Below are 9,884 nucleotides of genomic sequence, written 5' to 3' on the forward strand. Positions count from 1 at the left end.
TATTCCCCGTTTAGAGGATATGCTAGATGAATTGAGTGGTGCTTGCTTGTGTTCTCTAAAATTGATTTGCGTAGTGGCTATCATCAAATTAGGATGAAAGAAGGGGATGAGTGGAAAACAGCCTTTAAAACAAAATTTGGTTTATATGAGTGGTTAGTAATGCCTTTTGGATTAACTAATGCACCTAGCACTTTCATGAGACTGATGAACCATGTTTTGCGTGAATTTATTGGCAAATTTGTGGTTGTGTACTTTGATGACATATTAATCTACAGCCGCAATGAATCTGATCATACTATACATATTCGACATGTTTTGCAAGTGTTGCGTGATAATCAACTTTATGGTAATCTTGAGAAGTGCACATTTTGCAAAGATAAGGTCATATTTACGGGTTATGTTGTCTCTCAAGCATGGAGTAGAAGTAGATGTGTCTAAAATTGAAGCTATTCAAAATTGGCCTACTCCCATGAATGTGAGTCAAGTAAGAAGTTTTCATGGTCTAGGCTGGGTTTTATCGCAGATTTGTGCCCAACTTTAGTACTATTGCTGCACCTTTGAATGATTTGACTAAAAAGGGTGTTGTCTTTGAGTGGGGCGCAGCCCAAGATCATGCATTTGATGAACTGAAACGATTGTTAACTTCGCACCGTTGCTTGCACTTCCTGATTTCAATAAGCAATTTGAGATTGAATGTGATGCTAGTGGTATTGGAATTGGTGGTGTGTTGATGCAAGAGGGTCGCCCAATTGCATATTTTTCGAGAAACTATCATGGTGCTAAGTTGAACTATCCAATATATGATAAAGAGTTGTATGCTTTAATTAGAGTTCTTGAGGTTTGGCAACATTACTTGTGGCCAAAAGAATTTATCATACATTCTGATCATGAAGCTTTGAAATATCTGAAAGCTCAATCTACTTTGCATAAGCGTCTAGCTAAGTGGGTTGAGTTCATTGAGTCTTTTCCATACATTATTAAGCATAAGAAGGGAAAAGATAATATTGTTGCTTGATGCTCTATCTAGGAAGAATATGCTATTAACTCAACTTGATGTTAAAATTCCTGGTTTAGAGATACTATGTGATTTGTATGATACTGATCATGATTTTGCTGAACCATATCGCTTATGTGCTCTTGGTAAAGCATGGGAAAAATATCACATACATGATGGTTTCTTGTTTAGGGCTAACAAACTATGTGTTCCAGAATCGTCCGTGCGTTTGCTCTTATTGCAGGAATCACATGCTTGGAGGTTTGATGGGTCACTTTGGGCGTGAGAAGACGCTACTCATGCTAGCTGACCACTTTTATTGGCCAAAGATGAGGCGGGACGTGGATAGATATGTGAGGAGATGCATTACTTGCAACAAGTCCAAGTCCAAGCTGAAGCCTCACGGTTTGTATACTCCTTTACCGGCACCTACTACACCTTGGGAAGATATTAGTATGGATTTTGTGTTGGGTTTGCCGCGTACTAAGAGAGGCCATGATTCTATATTTGTGGTAGTGGATAGATTCTCTAAGATGTCCCACTTTATTGCACGCCACAAGAGCGACGATGCGTCGCATATTGCTAATCTGTTTTTCGGGGAGATTGTACGTCTACATGGAGTCCCGAGGACTATTGTTTACGATCGTGACGTAAAGTTTATGAGCTACTTACGGAAGACGCTTTGGAGAAAGTCTGGGAACGAAGCTGCTGTTCGGCACTACTTGTCATCCCCAAGCCGATGGTCAAGCTGAAGTGGTGAATAGAACATTGTCACAATCGTTGAGATCCATGATCAAGAAGAATCTGAAGGAGTGGGAAGAGTGTTTGCCGCATGTGGAGTTTGCTTACAACAGGGCGGTACATTCTACCACGGAGCTATGTCCTTTTGAGGTGGTGTATGGTTTCAAACCCATTACTCCACTTGACTTGTTGCCTTTGCCCATACATGAGAGAGTTAATATGGAGGCATCCAAGAGGGCAGATTTTGTGAAGAAGATTCATGTGAAGACTAAAGAGTTGATTGAAAAGAAAGGCAAGAGCAATGCTGCAAGGATGAATAAGAAGCGCAAAGAGATGTTGTTCAAGCCTGGTGATTTGGTGCAGGTACATTTTCGCAAGGATAGATTCCCGAAGCTGAGAAAGTCTAAGTTGAAGCCTCGTGGTGATGGTCCTTACAAAGTGCTTGCCAAGATCAATGATAATGCATACTCAATAGATCTTCCGGAGGATGAGTTTGGTGTCAGTAATTCTTTCAATGTTGCTGATTTGACACCATATGACGGAGAAGACCTTGGAGCGTCGGGGTCGACGCCTTTTGAAGGGGGAGATGATGAGGACATCCCTACCTCACTACTACCTCCGTCATTACCAACCGAAGATGAACCTCGTTGTGAAGCTCAAGTCCAATGAAGTCAGAATTGGACCAATGACACGAGCTCGTGCGAAGCTACTTAAACAACAGGTGAACTTGTTTCTAAACGATACTTTGATTGATGAGAACTCTATACTGCCTAAGTCCTATTACTTATGTATCATCGGGTATCAAGAGGAGACGAGCATCGCACGAGGAGAGGAGCAGCTGGACATGAAGACGGACGTCAAGATGGCCGTGAAGCTGGACATGAAGATATCTCATGGACGCGCGAGGGAGGAGCGGGAGGCATGCGCGAGAGGAGAAGAAGAAGTCCAGGCCGGTCCAGAACCCGGTCGAGACCGGCCCCCGGACCGGCCAGCCCGGTCCACGGCCCGGTCGACCGGTCGCAAACCGGACGTCAACCGGAGGAAGCCCCTCGTGCCGGACGAAAACCGGAAACTCGCAGTTTTCCGGTCTACAGCCCGGTTGACCGGACCACTGACCGGACAGCCCGGTCCACAACCCGGTTGACCGGACCACAACCGGACCGGCCGGTCCACAGCCCGGTCGACCGGACCCCAGACCGGACATGTCCGAGTCTGTCTCGACCAGATCTATTCTGGGTCGGTTTTACTTGTAGTTTTTCGACCAGAACTCGTCCCGGACGCCTATATAAGTGCCTTGGACGACCCCCTAGCTGTTTCAGACCACGTTTAAGATAAACCCTAGTTCTTAGTTGTTTGCTCTGCAAAACTATTGAATTCCCTACACCATATTGCTTGGATATTGTGTAGATCCTGTTTAAGTCTTGTGTGATCTGCTGTTCCATTGGGAATTAGACGGTTGCAACTTACCGCTTCGTGGTCGGCGGCTACGTGCGCAAGTGTGTGGAGTTGCGAATATCTTGCAGGGTTGAGAGCTGTTGCATCTGGCGACAGGGACCAATCGAGAGAACTCGTTGCGTCATACAAGTTATCATCCACTTCATCGTCGTGTATCTCCGCTGCCATCATCCGTGATCATCATCACCACCATTGCTTACTGAGAAGATCGGGCCACCCCTTATCACTGACCTTATATGAACATCGCCATCCAGAACTGTACCAGGACAAGTTCAAGCGCGCGATAACCCTGGTCAATGCTGATGAGGATGAAGATCCTGCGGAAGATCAGGAAGTTGTAGTAGCCGAGTGGACTCGGACGCCAGTACCTGTGTCCTGCAAATGGGTGAACCCGCCAGGGCCCCCAAGAGGGTTGGACTTCGACGTGACCAAGACTGAGCAGATATTCGATCTGCTGCTGAAAGAGAAACAGTTGAAGCTACCCGAAGGCCACAAGATCCCTACGGCACAGGAGATGAACAAGAGGCCATACTGCAAATGGCATCATACGTTCACGCACGCCACCAATGACTGCAAAGTATTACGCGCACAAATTCAGATGGCGATAGAATCAGGCCGATTAACTTTCGGACAGTTTGCCATGAAGGTAGACATGCATCCGTTTCCGGACGTCAACATGGTGGACCTAAGCCACTCCATAAGAGAGCCAGGATTCTCTTTCAATGTCAATATGGCAGGGTTTGTGATCCGCCATGGCGTGGACAAGGCAGAGTGTAGCCACTCACGTGGCAAGGACAAAGCAGAGAGCAGCCACTCTCGTGGCAAGGATAAAGTGGAGGCCGTTCCACGTGACCGGCCCCAAGACGACGATAGACGGTACCTAACCGAGGAGGAGGTGAGAAGCATACGGTATCAACGCCCATTATCCGTACATCTCCTCAACAAATATGAGCAGAAGTATGACCGACGTCGACGCTACGACGAAGACGATGAAAAATATCATCGGTCAGATGCAGCGGACAGGAGGTATCGTCAGCATGACAGGAGCGACGACGGGTACGAACACTACGCCAGAGGGAGGTCAAGGGAGCAAGACAACGTGGATAGGCACTGGGACTGTCCCTTCTTCAAACATTGCTGGAACTCAGGAATGAGCCGATTGCCAACAATCGAGAATTGCCTGGAATGCAAACAGCGAAGGGGAAAGACAAACGAAGTTTCAGTGTTCGAGCGCCTAGGACCTCTCCCACCTCACAACAAGCGAGCCGAGTCATCTCAAGAAGAGGACTTCGAGGAGTCCGATGGAGAAGAAGATAGGTATCACCGACCAAGGTGGTGCCCTGATGGACTCAGCCATTCTCAGAAGCGTAGAGTGCGGCGGCTGCGAAACCTGGAAGAAGCCGAGGCACGATACACGTACTCGTTGAGAAGAGCACGGCCCGATCTGGCCGTGAAGATTCAGCAAACAATGGAGACGAAGGCGCGCCCGCCAAAGAAAGTATGGCGCCCCAAACAGGCGAAAGCCGATGCACAGGCATCGGCTGACACAAACATGGTGTCCGTGGTCCTGACGGAGTAGCACGTCCAAGGCATTGGACATACGTGGCAAGGCCGATCCCAGCGATCGGCTCTCAAAAAATAAAAAGTAAAGGATTTTATCTCCAACACGTCACGTAGCTACAGTGGAAGTCCAAGAAGTTGCAAATCATCGCCAAAGCCTTTCAACGGAGAAGGAGGCCGATTCCTGCAATCGGCCAAAATGATCCTCAACATACCTTGTCTGTGTTCAGCATTGATCCAACAGATGCCTGAAGAGCCGATGCCATCAATTACTTGACAGAATCGGCTCGGGGGGCACATAGATGGATGAGATACGAGGATACGGAGCTGGGAACGAATGTCAAACATCCAGCAGAGCAGCTCAAGCATGGGGGCCGATACATAAACAAATCGGCCACAAAAAATCGAAAACTCCAAATTTTTGAGCACAGCCGATGCAGAGGCATCGACTTAAGAATTCAAAGCCGATGCACGGCCATCGACTCAAGGTATTGTTATAGGCAGAAGCCTAATAGAGCAGTCACCGAGGTGCATAGCGATGTTCTACTGAAGAAGTCCCTCAGTGGAATGGTTGGTGGCTCCATTGGCAAATCCTCGAGGTCAGCAGCGCCTGCGTAAGCATGCAGATCGGGTTCAGCCAATGAACAGTCAATTGGCCGTGGCGTCTCTTCCTAGGGCTTGACCAAGGTGGCAGCTTCATCGGACATCGTCACCGAAGCTGCATTAGTCTGCTCAAGGTGGTGAGTTGATCGGAGCAGCAGGACACAAGAATGGAGCTGGGAAGAGTTCAGGGGCCACTGCGTGTGAGGATTTTTAGTTCAAGAGAGCTGCTGATCCTTCCAGAGCTGTCCTAGTGCACTGTCTCCTTGGGCGTAAGCTTTCCTGCCAAGTTTTGATGAAGAGCTGGAATGGCTCGGGGGGCAGCTCACCTTGGAGGTTCTCTGCTATTAACAGCCGATTCGGTTAGAATCGGCTAACGTTGCGCTACAGTTGGAAAGCCGATGACGACCCATGTGGCTGGTCCACTTCTGTGCTCGCCCTGGACCAAGGCTCGAGGGCGGCTAGCCCTAAAAAATTCCTCATCCTGAAGAGCCAGTGGTGTTGAAATTGGCTATCTCTGCGTCCTAACCATGCTGAACAGGAGAACTCTTGCAGAGTAAAACCACCGGGGTTGACAGGAGGAGTTGGAAGAAGGAGCCATCATCGTTGATCAGGCTCTAAACCAGTTCGTTGCTGCAAAGAAACAAACGTCACGAGAGAAGCTGTGAACGAGTGACACCTGTTTTACAGGAGTATCGGCTTCAAGATCAAGATTGTCGGCAACGGACTAAGGAGCTTTCTGGAAGCATTAATCCAGGAGTTTTGCCGTCAGGACAAATACTACGATCGGATGATTTTAAAGTCCAAGGATCTAGGGGTCTCACAGCTGCACGTAGGACCTGTCCGGTTGGAGGTTTGGATCTGAATTTCATGGATTGCAAGTTAATATCTGAGAAGGTGATTGGATCGACCTGTTTTGCAATCTATTGGAAAAGCTGATGCTTTGCCATCGGCTCATTGAGCATCTACCGAATTGACAATCGGCAGACTCAGTACGAAGGGCAATCGACTAAATCATCACTAAGGAATCAGTAAAATCAAATGGGGAATTCTTCATTGATAAACAAGGGTTTCTTACATAAAGAGCTGATTGCTCTCAAAAGGAATTGCTAGGGGGAACATTGCCCCATCTACTACTCCTAGCTCTATCCTATCTAAGGCCGCTGCTGCCCTCATCGTCGCCGTCGCCGCTGTCGGCGCTGCTCCCGGCCGGCTCGTCGTCACTGCTGTAGTGACCACCGGCGGGACCTTCATTGTCCTCATCTTCTTCGCTAGCGTCGCCATAGTCGCTGTCGAAGTCGCTGATGTTGCCGGGCCAGGGGCAGAGACGCTTGGCCGGCGGTTCGCTGGAGGAGGTGGTGTCCTCCTCCTCTTCCTTCACCTCCTCGGCGGAGGAGTAGCCGTCCCAGGAGAAGCCGTCGTCGTCGCTTTCCTCCTCCGATTGCCCAACGGCAAGGAAGCGAAGGTCGCTCTCCCCGTCCGTTAAAGACTGGTCGTCTTCTGACCAGACGAATGAGTCGTGGGTCGACTCGTCCCCGTCGGCTATGGCGCGGCGAATGTTGGCCGCATGGACCTCCTGTGGGTCCCGTTCAGGCGTTGGCTCACGGGAGGTGGAGGATTGGGTGGAAAGACCCGATGAAGGAGAAGACGAAGAAGAAGACATGGCGGCGGAGGAGGGTTTTTCGGTTTGCCGATGGCTACTGTGGAGCAGGGAGATGAAGAAAGAAACCACAGGAAGTGGCCAAATAAAAAGGGTATAGCGATTTAATGCCTAAGCAAGTTCCCGAGGACGCGGTGCCAGAACCGTCAAATCGAGCAGAGAAGTTGAGAAGGCGAGACATCATCACGAAGAAAACTGCTACGGTTCTGCCACGACATGACCCTTCGAAGGGAACAGATGGTTTTGCAATTACCATTATCAAAACCAGGGGGGCATGTGTTACCACCCAATTTTGGCCAAATCAGGAGTTGGGCCGCAAGTGAAGATGGGCTTAGAAGATTACACGTGGAGCATCTTCGAAGCGGCCTTGCGCTAAGAGATTGGGCTAAGTGGCCCGTATATCTGTAATATAGTAAATCGTATTGTAATTTAGATTAAAGAGATAGAGTCTGGCCCGTGCACGGTTAGGTGCACACCCCAATTAGAAAGTCCCTTGGACTATAAATATGTATCTAGGGTTATCGGAAAAGGAGGACAATCATCGTTCAACAAACACAAAATACGGCGCATCGCCACCCCTTCTCTTCGAGGGTTTCTCCCGGATAAGCACCATCTTGCCTAGATCGCATCTAGCGATCTAGGCAGCATAAGTTTATTCGTTAACCTTGTACTTGCTCGTGCTTGAAGCCTTGTTGATGGCGAGCGGTACTATTTATCCTTAGGTGTTTAGGGGCTTGCATTGGTGCTTTCACGTGCATATCTGCGTGGTAATGCCGTCCCTAGACACCTAGGCTGCCCTTACGTCGATCTAGACGTAAGGGCAGCATCTTGCTTATTTTTACTTAGTAGATCCGATCCGTTATAGTTGCTCCTTGCTACGGAAGGATTAGTTTAATATCCGCATAGTTAGGCCTTATCTTGGGGTCGGAGGATCCGGTGGTGCGTTAGATGCTTGTTTACCGTCCCTGCGAGGGATGTTCCGGGGATCAACGTTATGTTGGTTTTTAGGCCTCTCGTAGGGGTAGTTTGCATCGTCTCTCGTAGCTGCTAGGCCCGATCGCACTTAGGATGTTCCGATTATGCGGTGAAAACCCTAAACTCGTCGTGGATCGCTTTAGCTTTGTCCTCGATCAAGCGGGATCCCCATGCCATTGTAAATCCAACGTGAAGCATGGGGCGATCGGCTCCTTGAGCCGATCCACGAGGAAACTCGAGAGCCGATAGGGCTCGTATTTAATGTGCACGTGTCTACCATGCAGGAACAATCGAAGCACTAACACCTTCCTGACCGGGTCTAGGTCAGGTGGCACGCCCTAGCAACCGCCAGGACGTTTGGCTAGAAGATTTGCGGGACGACGCGAGGTGCCAGGGATCCACTAAGCGGCCCTGGGAGCTTCCCGGCTCTTCGTGTTGCTCAGCCATTGCCCGTCGGGGGGTTTTGGAGGGTAACAATGATGAACACATTGCGTAGGATTACACGAACCCTCAATGCCGAAGTTAACAAGCTCCACAATTCAATGTTCATATTTAAATAACCTTAGAGTGCATGAAAGATCGAAACGACTAAACCAAGTACTAACATAGCATGCACACCTGTCACCTTCATGCTTATGTAGGAGGAATAATACACATCAATACTATCATAGCAATAGTTAACTTCGCAATCTACAAGAGATCATGATCATAGCATAAACCAAGTACTAACACGAGTGCACACACTCGTCACCATTACACCGTGTAGGAGGAATAAAACTACTTTAATAACATCACTAGAGTAGCACATAGATAAATTGTGATACAAAACACATTGCAATCATAAAGAGATATAAATAAGCACTTCACTATGCCATTCATAACAGTGAATAAGTATTCTGTGAAATATAGCCTAAGAGACCTACACGGTGCACACACACCTTTACACACGTGGGACAAGGAGTCTCCGGAGATCACATAAGTAAAACTCACTTGACTAGCATAATGACATCTAGATTACAAGCATCATCATATGAATCTCAATCATGTAAGGCAGCTCATGAGATTATTGTATTGAAGTACATAGGAGAGAGATGAACCACATAGCTACCGGTACAGCCCCGAGCCTTGATGGAGAACTACTCCCTCCTCATGGGAGCAACGAGCGGTGATGAAGATGGCGGTGGAGATGGCAGCGGTGTCGATGGAGAAGCCTTCCGGGGGCACTTCCCCGTCCGGCAGGGTGCCGGAACAGAGACTCCTGTCCCCCAGATCTTGGCTTTGCGATGGCGGCGGCTTTGGAAGGTTTCGCGTACCGTGGCTTCCTCCGTAAGGGTTTTCGATGCAGGGGCTTTATATAGGCGAAAGGGAAGCCTCGGAGGGTGCCTGGGGCCACCACACCATAGGGCGGCGCGGCCCCCCCTCTGGCCGCGCCAGGGTGTGGTGTGGGGCCCCCAGGGCTTCCCTCTGGCGGCTCTCGGGTGTTCTGGATGGTTCCGGGAAAAATAGGAACCCGGGCGTTGATTTCGTCCGATTCCGAGAATATTTCGTTACTAGGATTTACGAAACCAAAAACAGCAGAAAACGAGAGCGGCACTTCGGCATCTTGTTAATAGGTTAGTTCCAGAAAATGCGTAAATATGACATATAATGTGCATAAAACATGTAGATATCATCAATAAAGTAGCATGGAACATAAGAAATTATCGATACGTTGGAGACGTATCACCGTGGATGCAACAACTCTTCATGGCAGGTTTAAAGGACAGCTAGTTGCTGCTACTGCAAGTGATGGACACAATTGGATGTTCCCTGTTGCTTATGGAGTTTTGGAGGTTGAGTTAGAGGAAAGTTGGACTTGGTTTCTACAGAATTTGCGCGACCATATAGGTCATCCACCAG

This window comes from Lolium rigidum, chromosome 6, assembly GCF_022539505.1.
Source record: "Lolium rigidum isolate FL_2022 chromosome 6, APGP_CSIRO_Lrig_0.1, whole genome shotgun sequence".
In the NCBI taxonomy this organism is placed as follows: Eukaryota; Viridiplantae; Streptophyta; class Magnoliopsida; order Poales; family Poaceae; genus Lolium; species Lolium rigidum.